Source organism: Ascaphus truei, chromosome 2 (genome assembly GCF_040206685.1).
Source record: "Ascaphus truei isolate aAscTru1 chromosome 2, aAscTru1.hap1, whole genome shotgun sequence".
Classification (NCBI taxonomy): domain Eukaryota; kingdom Metazoa; phylum Chordata; class Amphibia; order Anura; family Ascaphidae; genus Ascaphus; species Ascaphus truei.
Genome location: NC_134484.1, coordinates 232,809,316 through 232,833,626, shown reverse-complemented (window position 1 = coordinate 232,833,626; position 24,311 = coordinate 232,809,316). Strand labels below are relative to the sequence as shown.

At 40.8% G+C, this 24,311-nt stretch overlaps 1 protein-coding gene and 1 long non-coding RNA gene across 2 annotated transcripts in view; one reads left to right on the top strand and one right to left on the bottom strand.

Moving 5' to 3' along the window:
• The window catches only part of MOCOS (molybdenum cofactor sulfurase), a 510,054-nt gene that overhangs the window by 313,094 nt on the left and 172,649 nt on the right, over positions 1-24,311 (top strand). The window lies entirely within an intron of this gene.
• On the bottom strand, positions 1,854-14,000 carry LOC142488645 (uncharacterized). The gene is made up of 3 exons (XR_012799556.1): positions 13,634-14,000; positions 11,676-11,759; positions 1,854-2,111 (listed from the first exon to the last, which is right to left on the bottom strand). It is a non-coding gene; the product is annotated as an uncharacterized LOC142488645 (long non-coding RNA).

Below are 24,311 nucleotides of genomic sequence, written 5' to 3'. Positions count from 1 at the left end.
GTCTCGGGGACTAACTACTTCCCGAGATACAGGCCGGTATGGGGTGCCGGTATCTCCTGCAGTATTTCAATTCCCCCGGTCACGTGGGCCGGGCCGTGGAGGATTTATAAATGGCGGGGATACGGCACCAAATTCCGGGGCCTATAACATGGGAAGCAGGGAGTCCCCGAGACTGAAATCAATGCGGTTCAGCTAAGGAGGCCCCTCCCACACACTCTCTTTCAGGCTTCAGTTCAAACAAACAGATTCAGTGCGATAGCACTTAAAAAAAATTGTGTTTTTTCTGAGTGAATACCATTTTGACACGTTTTAGTGTGCGGTAAAACAATGCAAAGTCGCTCGCCAATGCACTGATTTTATCGAGGTTTAGTGAATATGCCCCTTAGACTTTTCACCATGAGTCAACACTGAATTGCTCTCTTTTGTGTTAATTACGTTCGCCGGGTCTGCGGATGCATAAACATCTACAGTACAATAACGAGGTCTGCATCAGTGTACAAAATGTGATCAGTAACTTGCTTAAATTTTTTTTGCCCGTGCACATTTTTACTAGAGAAAAGTCTTTACCTAGACGTAGATATTAGTCGTTTGATAGAAGCACACGTGTATGCCATCTCTTTGTAATTACAGTATATATTTTTTAACAGTAAACAAGTTATAGAAAACTATTAGTGCATACTCACTAAACATGGAACCTAGGGGCAGATTGATTAATGCACTGATGCAGGATATCGCCCCCTGGTGCAGCATTAACTTTCACAGACTTGAAGGGCAGTTATTGCCGGAGTGCTATGCCCTGTATGGGAGATTGATGAATCTGTCACCAATAATCTTACATAGATTAAAACAGTGGCTGCTAAACAACTTGATTTTGCAAACACATTTTTTTTTTCATTTTCAAAACAATGTTTACAATTTTACATTGGGAGATAGCTGTGGGGTACCATGCACCAAAATCTGTTTGGTTATTGCTGATGACAAATAATTATGTTTTATACAATACTACCAGAGTCTTTTTAAACAGTGTAATTTGTTGAAAGACAAAATTCTTTTCTATGATCTTTCCACTTTTTTCTGTGATTTGTCAACTTTCCATGGCACACACTTAAATGCCAAGCCAAATGAAGTACTATATTGTCCATGTGAAAATGTGTTGCAGTCAATTACCGCACAGTCGCTTTGCATAGGACGGTTCAAATCCAAGTCTCCGGAATTTAGTAATGAGACTTATAAATGTGAAAAGTTGAACAGATTCATACGTTGAACATTTCACTATTGGAGGAGACAGTAGATAAGCCACTTATCAAGGCCTTTTCGCTAAAAAGGCCTACTGCTATTCAGTAAGCCCCGATAAATCGCTGATAAAAGCTCTTTTCCAGGAAAATAAAAAATCGCACACGCGGCGAGAAGCCACTTATCGGCAGGTTTTCAAACTCCTGCAATTTTTGTAGCCCCAATTAGCTTATCGAGGCTAATCGCGGCTCTAGAATAGAGATTTCCTCTCAAAATCCTCCCGCCAGGAAAAGTTGTCAAGAAGGTGGTGAAAAGCTGCCGATAAGCGGCAAGACGGGACTAAGAAAAAAATGCATTTTTCCTGCATCGGATTGATGCCGGGAGTCTCTGGAGCTGATACCCATTAATATCAGCATAGGAGGCCCCCGGCATGAATCCCATGCAATAAAAATGCATTTACAGGCAACTTCTTTACCTTAGCAGCTAACCGCTAAGGCATTGAATGGATTAAGGAACAACAGTAGCTTTATTGGGAGCAGAGGGGGTGAGTGAAGCGGGCACTTGGCCCTTCACCACCCCCCTCTGCCCCAATAAACATTACAATATGTACTAACCACCAATATACAACCCACCCACTCCCTGTGCCCCCACATAAAAGCATTTTTTTATACATAGGATTGACACCAGACGCGGGCAGGGTCCCCAGGTGGTCCCTGCGAGTGTCCGTGGGCTTCCAGGTGGTCCCTGCGAGTGTCCGTGGGCCTCCAGGTGGTCCCTGCGAGTGTCCGTGGGCTTCCAGGTGGTCCCTGCGAGTGTCCGTGGGCCTCCAGGTGGTCCCTGCGAGTGTCCGTGGGCCTCCAGGTGGTCCCCATGGGTGTCTGAAAATGACAAGTGATATATTATAATTATATTCCACACTCAGAAGTTCTTCCCAGATATGTCACTGGCGCAGAAAGATTAGCATTCACATGTCTGATCCCAAAAAACACACCTCTTTTGAATTATGATTTTCTAAGACATGCCAACATTTATGTCCAGACTTTCTGCATTGAAACACACATGAAACCCTGACAAATCAGCTCTGGCTAACACTTTTATGACTTAGAAAAAAAACACTTGTCTCGTGATGTTTAAAGTCTGGCTGAATATAGAAATACACTCATGACTATTTCTATAATACTTAGACAGATGCCATCTTAACGGTTGCATCTGTGCTCTCTATATACATACATGCATGCATCTAAAATGTGACCCCCTAACGTCAATTTTCACAAGAGAAACAGTTATTGTGACTAACCCTAGTCACCACAGCGCATATACTCTATATAATAGACCAACACTTTTGGGTCTAGAGGCAGAATTACTTATATATGGCACTATTGTGCCTGCGCTGTATACATCCTTTTTCATACACTTGGCTATACCTCACCCTTTTGCCGATCCATTCCGTCTTCAACTCCCCTTAAGAGGTTTTAGATTAGCTATATATATTTTGGTTTACTTTTTTGTGTATCTAATAAGTATAAATTAAGTAATAAATAATTTTTTGTTTTGTATTTTAACCTCCTATACCCATATGGTTTACTATAGTTGATTTATCTGTGTACATATACTATCACTCAGAGTTATTAATTTAGTTGAGTGCAATCTATGGGAACGCTTTCTCTTGGTCATCTCTGACCATCCTATCCACTAGTTCACAGTTCCATGCACCGCTTTTTACTTTGGTATAGATTATTAAGGTGAGCAGTGTTTTTTCCATTCCCTACTTCTGAATATAGAAATACACTCATGACTATTTCTATAATACTTAGACAGATGCCATCTTAACGGTTGCGTCTGTGCTCTCTATATACATACATGCATGCATCTAAAATGTGACCCCCTAACGTCAATTTTCACAAGAGAAACAGTTATCAGACTTTTGTAGCTCTTTCCCATGTAGTGTGTGGTATGATTTCATTTGTCTAATCACAATGGTAACAGATATCCATTGGTTACCCTTTTTAATTGCTGTCAGGCCCATAATTTCTCATATTTAATAAAGTCCTCCGACTAAGTGGTGACTTGTTTGTTCTCTGTCTCTCGCTGTCTCTCTCTGTCTGTGTCTCTGTCTCTCTCTTTCCTTTGAGGCTAGTCCAGGATCTGGCTATCGTCCACAGCCTTCCAAACAACACACATTTCACTTTTAGTGAGCTATCAGTGATAGTCCCCCCAATTAAACCCTCTGTAGATCAGCACAAATGCAGGAAGGGTCTTGACCAGTCATAACCACAATATCTATATATACTGAATGGTAACCACATTAACCCCTGAAACACCAGATCAATTAAAATATTTAATATTCCAGCTATTTTTATTACACTTCCTGTATTTTCTTCACTCTTTATGCCCTTTTTAAAGATGTTTAATGTATTAAACAAAAATCAGGCAAGAGGAAATATGCTTTTACTTCTAAAAAAAAAGTACAAAATTTAAAAGTGTGAAAAAAAACAAAAAAAACAATTGCACCTTTAAAGGCAGAATTAGCAATGCAAACTGCTCATTACAAAAAGTCTTGTGCAGACGTATTTGTAAATGACCTTCACAAAATATTGCCGTCTGTCCCAGACTCAAACTACTGTATGAAAAGACTTGGTTGCCGACTGTTAATTGGCTCAAGCTCTCTAAATCCTAAAATAATCATACAATTGCCTATTTAAAGCTTTGAAAAAAATGACAACACACCATAATAAGATGTTCTTCATTCTGTAGTAACTCACTTATGATCACCTATTTATTAGCAAAATTAATTAGACCTCAATGTTGAAGCCATAAATATATCTCCAGTACCCAATTTGTATTATAGAAAAGTCATGTTACATCAGAGAATCAATTACAAGATTTACAACTGCTCGACCTATTTTAATTTATTATTTGTCATTTCAATTTATTATCTCAACATGATGGACACTTAAAAAATTAATATCCAAATGACTTGCAGTATCCAATCTTCTTAGTGCTGCTCATGAATTTAGTGTGCCCTTGAATTACTTCTTTAGTATTTTACTCCTCTCCAATGTACTGTAGCTGCTTTTATAATTAAGTATTTTGGAACAAAATAGAGACAAATTGCATCATTTTTATCTTGCTTCTTTTTGCGTCAATGTAAAAATGTCTTTGCTCCAGTTTTTGTGCTATCTGTATCAGTTTGCAATTTAGGGAAAGTCAATACGAGGGGTGAGAGAAGAGTTACATATCGCACAGATTTTACTGTAATAAGATTTTAATCCAAGTCTGCACTTACATGCATCCAGTTTATATCTTTATTTACGTCAAAAACTGTGTCACATCTGAAGTGGCATACATTTTTCTGTCTAACACTTTGCATAACATTTACAGTAGGGAACTCTTTCATACACATCATCACAGCATGGGAAACACAACAACTTTTAGAGTGAATCACTCATAATGTAGATACATTTATTCACAACATTACAAGTACACAATTTTTTTTAGGGGGGGGGTGAACAACCACCCCTCGCCAGTTATAAAAAGATAATCAAACACAATTTAAACTTAAACACCCACAATACATAATAAAAGACCCATACCACTAGATTCATTAGATGCATCTGCTCCAATCTGCAGCATCCCACATCGAAAGCATTAACAGCTGTTAATAAATTCTGGCATCAACTAGGTTCATATTATTAAGGGGGAAAACCTATATAAACTTCTATACTAAAGATCCTAAAACCAACAGATACAATTATTGACATAAACATGCTATTTTCAAGAAAACTACACTTTATGGTATAGTACAAAGTGTCCATAAATTATTCACCCTATTATACGCCTTAATAAATTCGTTATTTAGGAGCTATCTTAAAACGGTTTTCGGCAATTAATAACACAACTCAAGACATTTTTCTTTTAATTAAGTAGACCACCACAGTTCAGTCAATACTTCAGTCAACCACAATTCAGTAAACTTGCACGTGGGCTCCATTAGTAGCACGTTTTAAGATATCTCCTTTAATAATGAATTTATTAAGGCTTATAATGGGGTGAATAATTTATGGACGCCCTGGATATTAAGATCCACATTAACCCCTTTTATCACATTTCTAATTATATCAAAGGAGACATATGTACGTACATCTCCATACTTATCCAAATTTAGACAAAGTATTTAAAAAGAATACATACTTAGCAGAAAACTGGTCAACCTTTTTTGCTAGTGTAAGGGGGTCACCCCCGGTTCCCCTGATGTTCCTTTGCCCCCTGCCTTACCCCTGTGGCAGTGGGGGAAGGGGACGGCGACTTCTCCCGGTGGGCACCGCCATCTTGGTTGCGGCGCGAGGTTTGCGCAATGCGCAGAGGTTGGCCAGGGTAGCGGTGGCTATCGCCAGTGTGCCGGAGCTCTGGGAGGTTGCGCAGGCGCAGTTAAGCGTAGCGGCGGCCATTACAGCGTCGCACATGCGCAGTAAAGATCGCGCACGTGGTCCCCATAGGAAAGAGCTGTGCCAAGGACTACAATTCCCAGCAGCCTCTGGGGATTGCACTTTCACCCTGGTCACAGGCAGCATTGAAGCCAATAGAGCTGGCAGATTCTCATGCTGCAGAGTTGCAACAGTGTTGTGTGCAGACAGGGTTTTTGTCAGTTGGATCCAGGAAGAGATTGGGGAAGGTAGTGTACACAGAGCACGGCTCTGCTGTACTAGGCCAGAGAAACCCCAGGCCCCAGTTAGGCCCCACTCCCCACTAGGTTAGTGGGTAATTGATAAGGGACGGCCCCAGTTAGGGACTCTGCCCTTAGTGTGTGTGTGCTGTCTTGTCAGAGTCACAGCTGTCAGTGCTGTGAGGTCTGACAAGCAGGCACAGTGTTTGTGCAGCACGGTTGCTGCACGCACCCAGTAGGTTGCAGCGCGTGGCTGCGAGTGCTAGTTATCAGTTAGAGTCAGGACCGGGAAGAGTTAGAGGAGCGGAGCAGGCTAGTAACCCCTTAGGTTCCAGATAGGTCCTCACTCCCCAGTTTGTGGTGCTACAGGGACAGGCCCTAGGTTAGGGATCCTGTCACAGTAGCGCTAGAGTTAAATAGGGACACAGCGGACGCTGCGTTACCCGTGAAGAGACTTGGGCTCAAGTCTGTGCCCAGAGACAGAGACTATCTCCAGGGTGGGATCGCCCTTGGCGGACCCCGGACAACGAACCACAGGATGAGACGGAGATCACCAAGCAGCAGATCCTTTGTGCAGTCCGTTGCAGGCCCGAGCACTGGAGTGTTCGGCAGGTAACTCTGATCTACACGTGCACCAACAGGCCTAGTAGTTCCTTAGTGACTGCGCAGTCACACATATCCGCTCTCTATAGATTGCTGGACATTGTGTGGGGGATTACTGGACACAGGGTGGGATCACCCGGTGAAGGTGGGAGAGTTATATGTGTCAGGTTACTCAGTGTCTCCTCTAGAGATGGACACCCGATATTATGTGTATTGTTATTGGTTCATATGCTCATCAGTAAAAGTCGTTGGTTATTATACATACAGTGTATGAGGTTATTGTATGTGTCCTGCGAGAAACAATTCCTGCTCTGCTAGGAACCATCTCAGGTGGAGGCGCTGCACCGAGTACAAGGTTACTCCTAATATAATTGCCCCAGGTTCCCCATGGCGGAAGCTCAGCCCTCCTGTGAGCCAAGCAGGTAAAGCACCACACCTGGTAACACTGTATGTTCTCCGCACCCACACTATATCTGTGATTGGGTGGAGGGGAATACCCGTTACACTAGACTTCAAATATCAGAGATATTGATGCAACAACAATATTTGTTGTGCTTTATTAACAAAGTTATTAATGATTTCTGCATAACAATTAACCCCAAAAAACATTTAAAGTTTTCATCCTCATTTAACCCTCTAGGGATATCTATATCTAATGTATCCATCCAAAACATATATCTGTGTAGGAGACACTGCATTCTACTACCTCCCCTAGTTGGTATCTGTATATGTTCTAATACCTGCCACTGTAACTGATTTATATTTTTTTATGGGAATAAAAATTTCTTCCTACCGGTGTATCTTTTTTGGTGTTTAATGGCTCAAAAATATTCATACTACTTTTATGTTCATTTAGCCTTCATTTAATAGACCTCCCAGTTTGCCCTACATATCCCATTCCACGAGAACATATCAATAAATATTGCAGTGATTTAGTATCACATTAAAAAGTATTTTACTGGGATTTAAAATCCCTTTGAGGGATGTGTAATATAATGCCCCCTAATAATTCCAATACAATTATTACAACTATGGCAGGGGAAAGTACCACAAGACGGGTTGATAGAACATGTATTATCCTTTATTGTCATGAAAAAACAGTACTGTGAGGCGCCTAACATAAATGATACTGAGAGCAAATTCAAAGTGTGTTAATATAGCAAATGTAAAAACAAAGTAAATAATTAAACTTATCTAAACATACATTTTAACAGATAAAACCGTGAACAATGTCCTTTAGTGATTGTCCAAATGACCCCATTGCTGTTGGAAAGATCCAGATGGAACTTAGCACATGAAAAAAAGAGAAATATAACAACATAGTGTAATACAGTATAGAAAGAGCAGGATGAACCTCATAATAAAGGAATGGTAAGTTCCTCAGAGGTAGGAAATAGTCAAGAAAATAAGAATGATGTCATCCACAAACCTATACCTTCTCACAATGTTATCCTTACATTTAGGGTTAGTGAGAAACATCTTTCTCAATAACATGGTAGAGGAAAATTAAGACAAAAAACAGCGGACAACGCTCATAGTGAAGTAAAATTTGGTGTAATTAAATTGATCATAGAAAGGGTAAGTATTGTGTGTACAACAGAGTAGTTATTTTACAAATTTCATGTTACAAGACATGGGTTACCACACTGGAAAAAACGGGATGGACGTCCGACGCCGCCTGGTCTCTCCTGGAGCGTGTTGGAATAAGGCTGGTTTCTTCATGGTAGGTGGCACAACACAAGAGGGCACCATGAATCCTCCATGATGTTTACAGGAACTAGTCTCCTTGGCTGTATAGAAACCGCTTTCCATGATCGAGCCCCATGCACAGCAGTGTTACTTGCAGAGTCACCCAACGTCACCACACAGCGTCACGGGGAATCTTGACCATGAGGTTTCTGCTGGGAGATACAGTAAAAACGCTGCAGGCCCCAGTGGAGCATTGTGGATACTAATGTCTGCAAAGACTATAAAAGACTCCAGCCCAAGATATCCCCAGCGATGTATAGCGGCGGCTGATGACGTCACTGTATATCGCCACACAATTGTGGCTATACAGGATTTGTCAAAAGGCCAATATTAAGCCGCACGTCGGTACTTAGGGCTAAAGGAGTCGGAAGTATTTAATATAATCAGTAAAAATCCTAAGTGTTTCGTAGTTCACCAACTACTTCATCAGGGAATTATTTTATACAGAGCGCTCAAAGGGAATTTAAAACCACCGGTCTCTGCAGATTGGTCGAACATAGGGGTTGTGTGCGGCCAATACGGACTGAGAAGAGGGTTTGGCAAAGCTGCTGTAGTGATTTCAGCCGGCCCATTTAATAACAAAGTTTAATGAAAAAAATACAAACATATAAAAGTGACTCAACATAATACAGAAATATGAGCTGCAAGAGAGAGAATGAACATATGTTAGATATACATATATAATAAAAACATAGAAGTGGTGAGATATATTTACCCGAAATGTATAACGATTACAAGGGGTGACCACAATAAATGTATGATTAAGAGAGATCAGAGAAAGACAAAGCAAAAAAAAACATTGTCTTCATTTTCCTGTAGCATTTGAGAGATGTTGAGCCCTCTCTAACTAACAGCTGCAGACGTTCTCCTTTCACGTATAAGGTTTTGTACATGTCACTGTGAACTTTTTTAATGTATATTTTTCACATTTACTTTTTCTGATTTGGATATTTGGGATGTCATTATTGAGTTTGTTACAAAAAAACCTGTCCCACAAGCCAGATCCAGAAGAGGGTGAAACAAATGAACATTTGTGCTCAATAATAACAGACAATAAATGCCTGATGCAAAATTTGTGTATGTATAATATGTTACCACATACATTATTGTTAGCGTAGGTTCATGAACACAGTAGATTAATATTTCAAGTTTAGGCTGCAGAACAATTCAATCACAAAATGAATCCAAACACATGTGGGTAACTATTGTGTACATTATCCAAAATGAGTAGCATTCCAAATAAATGAAATTTCCCATATAAATAGTTAAAAGTTAAATATGAAGATATGTTCACTTGTGTATACACAGAGCTTGCACCATTTGTATTACTGTATGTTGAATGATGTGGTGTGCAAAATCTTGTCAATATACATGTATGCATCGTTACCAATACGATATTTCTACTTTGGATGAGGGTTAATGAACCCCTACAGAAGGTTAAAAGACTTATGCCAGTTGCACTATTAAACCGATGTATTTTCAACTACTGTATGAAGCTTTGTATTCAATGTTGGCACATACATGCAGGTTTTAGTTTATAATAGTTTTACTTTTACTTCCTATTGCCTTATATGTTGTATAGCAGTCTAGATTATAATATGTTGAAGCATTACATTTCTCCTGAGCACTTTTGCACCACTTGACTTATGGCTAAATAGATGTGTTTAGTAATTACATAAAACTATTATAATATTTACATTTGCATAGATATTCATTCATAAATGATTGGCTATCCCAAACAGGTTAAGTCCGATGAAATCATCATTACTTTAGGTTATTAAAAAAATTTAAAAAAATAACGGAGTACAGTAATGGGTTTCTTACCATACTAAAAGCTGATGTACAGAATAAATTATAGTAAATACACCCACATTGAGACTCCATGCAACTTCAGATAAGTTTAGACTAATCAACAAAATGTTGTCATCTCAAGGCTGACACCATGACACACTGAGACATTTTGCTTTCATGGTCCATTTCATGTTATCACAAACCCAAAGTGTAATCTCAGACTTGCTGTGTAGTCTTGCAAATTGATTTGCCATTGTGATAATACACAATCATTTTTACATTCATTTCAGGCAAGGCACCAGAATAAATAGCAAACAGATATTGTCTGGCCTCATGAGAATTGTATAAAACTTTCTGCACTCCAATAAAATAAATATACTATGATAGGAAAGTTTTGTGAGGTAGCTTATATGTACTCATCACAAAAAAAGTAAATGTTACTATGAAGTTCAACTTTTAGAGGTAAGAATAATGGAAGAAGAGCTGAGCACTGCAAAAATAGGCTTGGCTGTAGGCAAATATTAAATCCAATAATTTTATTGGGCATAATAGCCAAACTACTAACAAAGAAAAAGGTCCTCGCCTTGCCTGGGACCCGCTCCTGGACAGTACAGGTCACACATTGTTCTCACTCATATCCTGCCCCATGCAAGTCTCAGGTGAGGCGTTTGGTTAGTTACTTTCTACACAACACTGGGCTTGTTATATATTCAGATTTTGCATCTACCAGACATTATGTGTCTGTTCTACTAATATCCTTCTACTGGATCTTACTCCACAAGCTCACTGCAAGTGTTAGAAGCACCCATTGTGGATTGACTTCCAATATTGCCTTTGCAACTTTTAGAGGTGTTGACAACTTGGCTGCTTTGTAACTCAATGGTATTAATGCTGGCCACTATGAACAAAACTGTAGGTAATCATATATAGATGTAGCAAGACTTACTTCTCCTGTGACCAAGTAAAAACAAATGCAAATCCCTGGTATTTCTTTGTATGTCGCAACCTGTAACCGTGGCTGCCAAAAGTTTTGCGGCTGCCTTTTTACTTTGCAGTAACAATAGGTGGTACCAGTGTGTCTTTAAGCTAAATGTGATGTACAGTATTGTGAGGCTATTGCTGCAGTAATGCACGTGTGGTAAATCTCTGTGTATTGTAACCCACCCCTTATTCTTATTCACTCTTTCAATGTTAGAAAACTTCAGATAACAGACAGTCTATAAATTAGGACATATTTATTCAACAAATTAGATAAACATGTCGTGTACTCTATTTCGGTATAAGATTTTTGAAAAAATGTAATGCTTTATACAATAACAAAAATAGCAAAGACTTAGAAAAATAATACCATCTTCTGGCTGTCTCTTGTACAGTTTCGAAATAGATGCATTAATTAAACACAGTGCTGCTTTGTCAGAATTCCGCTAAATATGGGCATTCTATGTTTACTGTATGGAACCCATATGCGTTCCATTGAATTTAATTTGTGCGCATGCATGGTACAGGTAGGTAGAATGGGACAGTATGCATTCCATTCAATTACTGCACTTGCTCACTCGACACCTACTGGAATAGAAATTAATGCGCATGATTGCAGGATCTATAATGCAAAGAGATACAGAAAAGGCAGTTTTACCTTAATTATCCAATGGTGATGTTCTGTGTCGCTGGATGTGGTTTCTACACGAAAAAGGTGTTGATGTCGAGAAACTTTCAGAATCTGCAAAACAAAGAGAAAACAAGGATTAAAACAATGGCTTCGTTAAAAACGAGCGCACCCAAATTACTCAATTTGAACACTTGCACCACCCTTCATAATGAAACAATAAAGTGTATTTATTTTACAAATTCGTGATTTTATCAGTTTCAGTCACTAATTACTCTAGCACACAGTCCTCAGATGCCACAATAGTCCATTAATTATGTCTTTCAAGTACATGAATTCTGCACTAGCTCTCCTCAAATTGGCAGTTATAGCCTTACCATGGGAGCCATCAAAGTTCATATTTCTGGCCCACTCTGCATAAAGTTGAAAGGCACATGTTGGTAGATTCAACGTGGCTGTCCCCTGCAGCATATAGCATACAGTATATCTTTCCAACGTTTGCTTAGAGGTGGGGTGACCTAGGTCTGGAGTGGAGTACGATGGTTTTGAGTTGGAGTGAGCTGGGTGTGTTGGTGCCTGATACAGAACAAGCTTTGCAGGAAAGCTCAATGGCTATGGTTCTTGCTTGTTTCTTCCTCCAGATTGGTCCTAAAGTCTTGCCCTTTGAAGTTTTGGATGCTTCTGCTTGGTTTTATTCTTTGCATGAGTACTTTTAGGGGTCACTGGTCATCTGGTATTATCAGCAAGTCCTTACTGCTGTAACAGCCTTGTGAAGGTTTATGGGTCGATATAAGCTGGATTTATCAATCGTTAAAGCAAAAAAGGAAGAACGATGCGGCAGAAGAGTCCTGATCTAGATCAGCCTTTTCGCTCTGTTTATATACTGTAACAATCTAATGTCTGTGTGACTTTATATACAGTACAACGGACCTCTATTCTGTTAAGGTGTCAAAAGTTGGTAACCTCATTGACTGGGGTAACATTCATACACTAAGTACAATAATACAAGGTGTTAATGTTGGATAGGGCCGAGTTTGTGATTGGGTGTCTATTGTGGCATGGTGTCAAACATAGGACGGTATAGACCTGTAGCTTTACTGCTATGGCACACAGCACACTAACAATGGTAGAAACCCTGCATGATGAAGCTGCATTAAACATTATGAATAGCAACTACAGTATGATCAAAAAATTTATATCTCCCCTCTATATCCTTAAGTCACCATCTGGCCCGTCATAGTTGCCGCCCTTCTTTTTCAGGCACCATGGAAGGTCATTGTCACCATTTAGCTCGTGCAAAAGAGGCCATGAATGCTCCTGCTCATCGCACAGCCACAGCAGCATAGCATGTTAGCTTGGCCAGTGTCCCTCTACATTACAGTGTAATGTTTAAACAGTACAGTATATATAATTTGCCAATAAACACAACAGGCACTTATTAGAGTAGGTGCCATATTCACACTTACCCAGGTAGAAAAAGTGACCATCCAGACGCAATCCATCATATCCCAGTACTCCTTTGAGAACTACCTGCGCAGGATTGTGGCGATGCTCTGTGAGGAGTCCTGTGCCTGCCATATTTAAGTAATAATCCACGAAGAACAGGGCATTACTGGCCAATAATATAGGCTAAATGTAGGCTTATTTCATAAATAATAGACACTTTTGTATAGTTAAATAGATTTTTTTATTAGAAGCAATGTTGAGAGAGAGGAGCCCCCTCAACTATTCATGTGCTACAGAGAATCAATCCAGGAATATATAATCCATTTAACCTTCAAAGCAATACCAGACAATCAAGGGTTAATAATTAAAGTGAAACAGCTGAGTCTCCTGACTCTCCCCTAGTGTGGGAGCAGCCTGGCGATATACAGAGGTTTGACCAAGCTGGTTTTGCAACCAGCTGCAGACCCCTCAAATGTATATGTCTCGCACTAAATGTGGCTGGTCCCCTGGGGTAGCTTAATTAAATGAGAATAATAACTTACTCAGATCTTGTTTGTGGTCTGTTCGAATCGGCATGCTCCAGGCTTTTGAGCAATGAAGTAGAAGAACATCATCTCAATGAAGAGAGTAATCAGCGGGCACTGCTTGGAAAAACGGCTGAAGGCTGGACTGTGCAAAAAAATTGCCTTTATTGATTCATGGCAGATACATATTTAAAAAGGGAGAAGGAGTCCCCCCTCAGCGCTCTAACGCGTTTCGCCCATGGGGCTTTGTCACATACAACAGAACACACACACACACACACACACTGCAGCCACAATAAAAAATGCAGCCACTTACTAAACTTTGCACTCTTCCCCCCCCCCCCACCTCTACACACAACACAGCACAACACAGCACCTCTACACACACCCCACACACACAACACTGCACCTCTATACACAACACAGCACCTCTACACACACAACATACACACACACAACACTGCACCTCTATACACACACACAACAAACTGCTGCTACACACACATGCTACACCCATAAACACTGCTGCTGACACTGGCACACAAACACTGGAGCTCTATACACACACACACACACAAACACAGCACCTCTACACAGATATACAACACAACAGCACAGCACACACACACACTGCTACTGACACACTAACTGCAGCCACAAAGAAACTGCAGACAGCCACTTACTTCTTTGCAGACTCCTCCCCCCCCCCCCTAAATCAACTGAATCTACACAGAAAATCTGTCAGCTCGGGAGGGGGAGGAGTCAACCAGTGGCTGATACTCCTGACCAATCCCCTGCCCTGTCTCAGAGCTGTTACTTCATGCAAACCAATCCCCTGCCCTGTCTCAGCTGCTCTGAAAGCTGATTGGCTGGAAATAAACACATTGGAAACTACACTTTGCAAGCTGCTAAATTTCCGGGCATTACTGATTGGATAATGCCCGGAATTTTAACCAATCAGAGAGCAGGGTTTTCAATAATGCCCTGAATTTTACTGCTTTCGCCTATAATAGAAATTATTCTACATTTCTAGCAGGGGGCGTTAAATTGTTTCTCTTAGTTATCCAAGTACAGTATAAAGAAAGCGAGGGAGGTGTTGAATGACCTTAAAGAAAGAGTGTATTATACATGTAACCCCCTTTCCCCTGTGTCTAAGGGAACTTTGTGTGCTGCCATTTCCTGTGGTTCACAGAAGGCCTGATCCTCCGCAGCTGGGAACCTGGGATGAGCTCTCGTTCTCCTCGGTGCAGCGCATCAACCTGAGAGGGATCCCAGCGCAGCGGGATAACCCCTTTCAGGACCACTTACAGTAAAATGATACACACACCAGTATATAACAATTGGTTTACTGACAATAGAATAACGATATAACGGTACCATACAATATAACACACACAATACAATAACAACAACACAAGCTGGGTGTCCCCCAAAGTACATAAGGTGCATGGTACCATTACCCCTGGTGTCATCCCCCAATGAGTCAGTCCCACCCAAGTGTATGGAGTAGCGCTACCCCTGTGGACCGTTGGTGCACTTTACCTCCCTGGGCACTCCTGTACCCAGGTACCGCTGAATGAGCAAAAAGGATCCATCTGATCCCACGACGACTGCTGAATCCTCTCTCTCTGGTCCGCATAGGCACCTGCCCCTTAAGGAGGCTCCAGCTGGATGGTGTCCCTTAATGTCTATAGTTGCCTGTGGTCTGATCCCAGACCACAGGCTGCAGCTCACCACATGGCGTCTCTTCACTGGTGTTACACCTGACACAATAAGGCTAAAGGGTAGTGTCCCTCTCTGAGGTCTTCCCTATAGCAACCACTATTTAGAAAGGGACTTAGGAACTAGCTGTGACCTAAGTTTAGCTACATCTGTAATCCTCCTTTTAACAAAATATTGACAATTTTTCAGAAGTACATACTCCAAAAAGTAAAGTTTGCTTCTAATGAAAAATAGTACCTGGTTGAGAATATTGGTGGTTTAAGTATTAAAAAAAAAACACTCAGTACCCCACTGTAAAGACCACCCATGTGGAAACTTCATGGGGTGCTTTATTGCCTTTACTATATTTTGTTCTGATATAATCCTGATAATGTACACAGCCCTTCATAATCTAATTTTGTTGCCTGAGGAAAGATTATATGACGTGCATTGGTGCTCGACTCACCTGATTTAAAGGCTGAGTTATTACTGTTACTACTGAGTTACTACTGAGTTACTACTGAGTTACTACTGAGTTACTACGGAGTTATGTCTTCAGCCTGTATTTGAAAAAATGAATAGGAAACATTGTAAAATCTGCTCTAAATCAACACAAAACAATACATTTGCTTAGTTATGATTACAAACTGTACCTGTTTAGTTAACTTTTCTTAGAGTCAAAAAAAGTATTGACTACTCAGTAATCAGGTAAGAAAGCTTTCTAAATATCTCCCTTCAAAGGTTAAGTAATAGTCTATATTGCCATATCAATATACAGTACTGTTATTACAGCCTAAATTTCACATTAACAATCACTGACAATAAGTCCTGTAATACAGAATTGTGCTTCCCACTATTTATCAATTGTAACACAATACACAAACCAGTTTATTCATCCTTACTCCTTAGACCATTACCAAATAATAGGGGAGCCCCTGCTACTGCCTCAGACAGGTAATAAATGAACGGTGCTTTGGGTATATGCACAATAGAGGGTGGAGTAGAAATAGAACCCAAATACAGCACTCAGGTTCACGCTCTGTGTGTAAAGTGAATGATTTAAAACATAACTTTATTGTATCACATATATAAAATAATGGGTGTTAAAAACTGACGACCTGAAGGAATAGTGACCTTCAATACTAGAACCATATAGGTTTAGGGTCTAGAGTGTAAGTGTGTTCTGTGAAATACAGATAGCACATTAAGCTAAAATCCTTATGAGGATCTATCCAATCTATACTCACTGGCTCTGAGGTGAGTACTAATGGCCGCAAGCGCCTAAAGCGAACCAGGTATGGCTAGATAGTTATTGTGTGCTCAGGGACTATCAGGTAAGTAGCTACCGGTCACTCACAATGCTAATAAGGTAAGTGAGGAGTTAAGACTCCAGTCAGTAATTATAGTGACCTTATAGGTAGGTGCGGTGCTTGGTCTGGTTGACCTGTGGTGCCCTGCTATAATGTAGAGTAATAGTGAGGGTCTGACCTCTAATAACCTCAGTGGTGGTATACACAGGTTAATTGCACTGTGTGCACACTAATGCAGGGAAGAGCACACTGATACATATAGCTGTGGGTAGCAACCAAAGAAACAGTATGTTTTATCAGAATACATGAGCTGGTACACAATAAAAATCAGAGGCGATAATCGGTAATAGTGAGCTCTCAGCTGCTTAATAGGTGATAAACTGTAAATGTTGTGACCCTGAGGACAGGTATACTCATGTACAGTGACTGATACCTCCTTAAACCAGGGATCATTGAAAACAAATTACAAATATAAGCAGTCTGAGTGCTGTTGAGAACTGTAGAGTCCCTATAGGCTGCTATCAGGGAATCCCTGAGTGATAATAGTGTCCAATGCAGCTCGCTGTAAAGCAAGGGACCTAATTAGTGCATAGTACCTCTACCATAAATAGAACAACAGATGCCAGTATTAGGGAGGACTTGAGAGGTTCAGAGTGTCCATCGGGGCACTTTGAGAACCTGTATAACCACACGAGCAGGGAACCGCATCACCTCGCAGTCTGAGACTGTGAATGCGGTGAAGATCAGACCCCTGCGCGTGCACGTTGGAAAACAGAGCCGCCCTGCTCGTGTGGTTATACAGGTTCTCAAAGTGCCCCGATGGACACTCTGAACCTCTCAAGTCCTCCCTAATACTGGCATCTGTTGTTCTATTTATGGTAGAGGTACTATGCACTAATTAGGTCCCTTGCTTTACAGCGAGCTGCATTGGACACTATTACCACTCAGGGATTCCCTGATAGCAGCCTATAGGGACTCTACAGTTCTCAACAGCACTCAGACTGCTTATATTTGTAATTTGTTTTCAATGATCCCTGGTTTAAGGAGGTATCAGTCACTGTACATGAGTATACCTGTCCTCAGGGTCACAACATTTACAGTTTATCACCTATTAAGCAGCTGAGAGCTCACTATTACCGATTATCGCCTCTGATTTTTATTGTGTACCAGCTCATGTATTCTGATAAAACATACTGTTTCTTTGGTTGCTACCCACAGCTATATGTGTCAGTGTGCTCTTCCCTGCATTAGTGTGCACACAGTGCAATTAACCTGTGTACACCACCACTGAGGTTATTAGAGGTCAGACCCTCACTATTACTCTACATTATAGCAGGGCACCACAGGTCAACCAGACCAAGCACCGCACCTACCTATAAGGTCACTATAATTACTGACTGGAGTCTTAACTCCTCACTTACCTTATTAGCATTGTAAGTGACCGGTAGCTACTTACCTGATAGTCCCTGAGCACACAATAACTATCTAGCCATACCTGGTTCGCTTTAGGCGCTTGCGGCCATTAGTACTCACCTCAGAGCCAGTGAGTATAGATTGGATAGATCCTCATAAGGATTTTAGCTTAATGTGCTATCTGTATTTCACAGAACACACTTACACTCTAGACCCTAAACCTATATGGTTCTAGTATTGAAGGTCACTATTCCTTCAGGTCGTCAGTTTTTAACACCCATTATTTTATATATGTGATACAATAAAGTTATGTTTTAAATCATTCACTTTACACACAGAGCGTGAACCTGAGTGCTGTATTTGGGTTCTATTTCTACTCCACCCTCTCCTTAGACAATTATCCATCTCCTGATAAGATTGTGATTAATGTGCTTAGTGTTCTGTTCCTTTTTATATTGATTGTCACAAAAGGCGTTGACCAGAATATCTTGGGATCGCAATTACCAGACAGAATACAGGGGTTAATAAATATGTGTCTATTCAGTCGAAGCTAAGAGACACAGGCACAGGCACAGGCAATTTAATATATAATAATAGTGTCTCCAATTGTATATATATCCCCTGTCCCTCCAAATAAATTAGGGAGATGTGCCAGAAAAAGGAGCCCATCTGAAAAGTATGCTAATGACTATGTAAAGCCTATTTAAATGAGTTCCATCCAACACTTCCTGAAAGGATTTCCATACCAACTATATAGAGTTGATAAGCCTAAAATATAAACCAATGACTGGAATGGTGTCAGACTCAACAGGACTAGAACCCACAACCACTAAATTTTAAATGGCATGTTTGGAAATCTGCTTTTTTATTAATTACAAATATTTGAAAACGTACCGTGGTGCTCTTTTCTTCTACTTGCTGTAGTTACAGTACAATAAGGCATCTGAGTGCTGTATGTAAAAAATCAGTTCTGAATAGCATTGGCAATTTAACAATTTTTCTACATACAGTAGCTTCAATTTGCTTAGAATATTTTCTATTGATGTACGGTACATTAGCTGCACATTTCAAATGTCTTCCTTTGATCTACATTGATTGGTTTGTGCTCATTAAAGATCAATCTCTTGTAGCTGACCATGAAACAATACAGTATTTTCGAAAGAATTTAACAAGCTAACCGTCATCATTACACAAATGTTGCGGGTTTAGTTTCTGTGAAAATTAGGCATGATTTTTTGCCTTGTGGTCTCTGAATGAGGAGAATCTTTGTTAATCAAGTGTCCAATAAAGAAAGGGAGGGAAGAATGTTCGGCGGCTATTCCTGTGCAAACTCTTGTTAAACAAACAAGGACATCAGGCAAAAGGGAGTAGCTACAAGAAATCAAACTGCCTCCTTGTCTCCAATTCCTATGTTTACAGATTAACACTAAAAACAAATATTTCAAATACCTATACCTATAGATTTGAATGGCGCTTAAACCCACTTGAATTTAAGAAGTGAAAAATAATCTAATTCACCAATCGGTGTGATAATCACATAATTCTCAATCACAGATAGAGTGACATAAAAATAGAATAGGTAAGTGTTAGGTAATTGATAAAATCTCAACCTCTGGTGGGAACTGTTTGGGATTCCCTTTTAGAATATAGACTTACCGTATCCAGGGTCCAGAGGGAGCGTATGTATCAGGATCACCCCAAAAAGGAAGAACAGAATATAGTGCAATATTGTCATACAATCTAGACGAGGGTAGGGGTCTTGGCTCCTTCAAAGTCCCATATTCTTGTCTTCCTTTTTGGGGTGATCCTGATACATACGCTCCCTCTGAACCCTGGATAAGTAAATACCTATTGGTGTCAGAGTTTGATAACAAAAAGACACGAATAACCCAGGTGTAACCCCCTTAAACATGTCACTGTCATTTTTACACTTGGGTCCGAGAAGGGGCTGCCCCTTTATAGCGGCATTTCTATCTGGCTTCCCCAAAAATATGCATGTTCTTATCTTACAATTCATGTGCTTGTGTCTTTGAAGGTCACAGACCTTGACATTAGCAAAAGGAGTAGATTGCAGTGATGAACCAATTCTCATTACCACAGCAACATGTTTAGCTCATAGATTGTTTAAATATTTAAAGGATGCAGTAGATTCGATTTTATTTATGTTGTAATTTGGACATGACCCTTATCTTTTATAATTTCTAATTTATTTTCTATTCTAACTAGAAAAACTATTACTGTATTATACATAGTACTGCAATAATGTAGGTGTAGTGGGCTCAATAATGTAGACATTTTGAAACTAAAATATCTTAAATGTACAGTAACACATTTAGGTTAAAAAAAAAAAATTCTTCATGATAATTTAATGTGGTGTGATTCCAGAATTGCAACTCAGACATGATGTGTAAGTTTCTATTCAAGAACGTACTAGGAAAATTGAAAACACTTAGAAAATGAAGCCATAAAGGAATATATTAATACTGAATATATTAGCACCACAAAAAGAATTGTGTGGCTTTCATGTGCTGATTATGATGGATAGTATTGTAATAGGTATTGCATATTTTAGTCTAAAATGGCACTTGTTTCAGAAGTCATATGCAAACTCAATGAACAGTGATTCTGTATAAAAAGGATATTTGGAACTAAAATGTAAATTAGTGAAAGATGTTTGGTTCACCTTTGTGAATTTAAATTGGAATTTAAATAAGCAAAAATACTAGTTAAATATTGAGTAATATATAAATACATTTTCATTCTAGCATTCCGTAAAGTGTAAAGTTTCAGATACACTTTATAAGGCATAAAGATGGTATGACAATGCTACTATCTATAAACAGAGGATTATAAGTAGAAAGTGAGACCAGGACTTAACAAATGAATACAAAGAAACCAGCAGAGGCTAGTATCAAATATTGTATATCAATAAATTATTTTAAAAAAAATTGCACAATAAAACCCCAAAAGATAAACAGAAATGAATTGAGGAGAATGGGATATGGTTGAACTGCTATACTACAATATACTATAGAAATTACAAAAGAAAGAGGGCAGTGAGTTTTCGAGTGTTATCTTAGCTGCTCGTTATCACAGGGCATAACATTTCTGAATGTAAAATGTAAAGAATAGAATATTGGACAATCAATTTAGATTAATTTACTAAATCCATGTATTCCAGTAGAATCACTGTAGTTACATTGATGTTCATTGTTATTGTTGATTTCAAACTAGCTGTATTTTCCAGTAGCTATCAGGGCAGCCGACAGCTTTCACAGTGCCCAGAATGGGTTTCCAGGGGTCCCCCCCATGTCAGCGGCTTTGAAAGACCCCCCCCCCTCTTGCACTCCTCACTCTCTCCCTTTATTTCTCTTCTCATCATCCTCTCCCCATGTATTTTATATCTCCCTCACACTATTTACTCCCTCTTACACCCGCACCTCTCCCCCTTCCGCTCAATCTCTCCATCCCCTACCTCATACACCTCTCTCACTCTCCCACCCTCCTCCTCTCACTCAATGCCCCCCTCCACATCACCCAACCCCACTTACTTTTTCAAATCCCACCACCCTCCTCACAAAATTTCACCCCCTAACTTAATTCCCCACCCCCACTCACTCAATGAACCCCCTCTCCACACTTAACAATCCTTCCCCACCTCACTCATTAACTTCCCTTCTCACACTCATTAACCCTCCCTTCCCCTCACATGCATTATCCTCCTTCCCCTCCTCACACACATTAACCCCCATCCACTCCTCATACTCCTTAACTAACCTTGCCCCCTCACACTCATTAGCCCCTCACACTTATTAACCCCCACCCCTCTTTGCAACCATTAACAGACCCCAATCCCCTCCTCACTCTCATTATCCCCCATCCCCCTTCTCACTCATTAACTTCCCTTCTCACACTCATTAACCCTCCCTTCCCCTCACATGCATTATCCTCCTTCCCCGCCTCACACACATTAACCCCCATCCACTCCTCATACTCCTTAACTAACCTTGCCCCCTCACACTCATCAACCACCACCCCTCTTTGCCACCATTAACAGACCCCAATCCCCTCCTCACTCTCATTATCCCCTCATCCCCCTTCTCACTCATTAACTTCCATAACCCTATGCCTTCACACTCATTAACCCCCTACCCCTTCCTGCGCTTTCACATTCATGAACACCCCTGCATCTTCTCACTCATTAACCCCCCTTTCCCTCCCACACTAAACAAAGCCCTCCCTGCACTGAATAGCCACCTGTCATCCCACACTCATTCCCCCCCTCACTCACCTGAAGATACTGGCTACTACAGCACGTGTGCGTGCACGCACACACACTTTCTCTTACAATGGAGGGAGGCCACCGGTGCTAGGCAGACGCGAAAGTTGGGTCCAACTTCCAGGCGGGCCCACCTTCCGGTACGCGTGGGTGTTGCTTGAAGTGAAGACCGAGCCACAGCAGAGGAGAGCTGGGGCTCGGCAGCCAACAGATGTGCAGCAGCCTGACGTCGTTGTTGGGGCCGACCTCCAGCCTGGTCAAACTTCCAGCGCTGGCGAGCCAGGTCCCCTGCAACCACCAGGCCCAGGACGCAGCCCTAGTAACTATAAAATGGTTAAGAGAAGACTTACATAGGTCATTATTTATTTGATATTTGCTCACATTGTCTTATGTAGGCTTCTTTTGTGACTTCTGTTTTTTTAAAACCATTTGCCTATTAACTTGGTTATTAAAATCATGGTGTTTGCAATCATTATACTATGTGATATATATATATATACAAGTAGAATACAGCGTATAGTGTTCGTTTGCAAAATACCATTTGTAATACCATTCCTTTTTTTTTTTTTTTCCCAATGTTTTTATTAGGCATTTAGGCAGTACAACAGTCCTGACACATATCATGGCCTAACAATTTTCCAAAACATCATTTTTTGGGGGGGGGGAAACAGAGTGGCAACCTAAGTTGTCAGAGAGAAGGGGGAGTGCCTTCATAGAGGGAACGCAGAGAGGGGGGTGTGAGAGAGGGGGGGAGGGGTAGGGGGGGATAGGGGGAGGTTGGTTGTCCCATTTGGCTGTTGAGGCTTCTCTAATTAGAACCGTTTGAGTTTTCCCTTATGGGGAAAGGATAGGCCTCCCTACCGTCTGGTTTGGTTGGCGCGCTCTAGTGAGGTGGAACCAGGGTTCCCAGATATCCTCGAAGGCAGGGATTTTTTGTCTAATAGTGGCGGTAAGCCTTTCCATAATCATCACTTCCCCAATTCTTTTTTTGAATGTGTTCAGCGCAGGCGTAGTCGTTTTCCTCCAGGAGGCCACAATACAGCATCTCGCCGCGGTAAGAATGAAGGATATTAATTTCCTGGTGGGCCGAACAATATTCGGCATGGGTGCGGCCAACAGGGAAGGTCAGTGGTTCAATAGGAACTTCTAGGTCAGTGACCTCTTTTATCAAAATTTGGACCTTGGCCCAGTATTTCACAATTTCTGGACAGGTCCACCAGATGTGGGCCATGTCCCCTCTATTACCACAGCCTCTCCAACATTGGTCTGAAGCCAGAGGGTAGATCTGGTTTAATCGTGCTGGGGTAAGATACCAGCCGAACATGATCTTATAAATGTTTTCCTTAATTGTGGTGCAAAGGGAAGTTTCTGAGGCTGCTTGCCAGATTTCTTCCCAAGTATCTCTTTCGATATTAATATTTAGGTCAGCTGACCATCTGAGCATGTAATCATGCTGTGTGGGGGACGTCGAGTGCATTAGTACATTGTATATATCCGAGATAAGTGTCCCTTCTGGTAGGTCTTGACCTCACACAGGTGCTCAAACGTAGTGAGAGTGGGGTATTCTGGTAGAGGGCAGGTAATCCTGACAAAATTTCTAATTTGGAGGTATTTGAAGGTGTCCAATTCTGTGATTTTAAATTTGTTCCTCAGTTCTTGGTAGCTCAGGAGCTTCCCTAGGCTTAATAGATCGGCAATCGCCTCTATACCCCGTGTGTTAAGGTGGGCGAACAGTTTAGATCCGCAACCTGGAGGGAATTTGGGGTTATTAACGAGTGGGGTGAGTTGTGAGCTTGTGGAGGAGAGGTTATATTTATATTTGCATCTTGACCAGGTGTCCCACGTAAATCGTGAGGTCTGCAGTTTAAGATTGTGTAAGTGGCCATCTCCTCTGTCCAGGCTCCAGAGGCAGGCTTGCAGAGAAGGCAATTTGGCACATTGAGTCTCCATTTTTACCCAGCAACATCGGGTCGGGTCTGAGTTCCACATTACT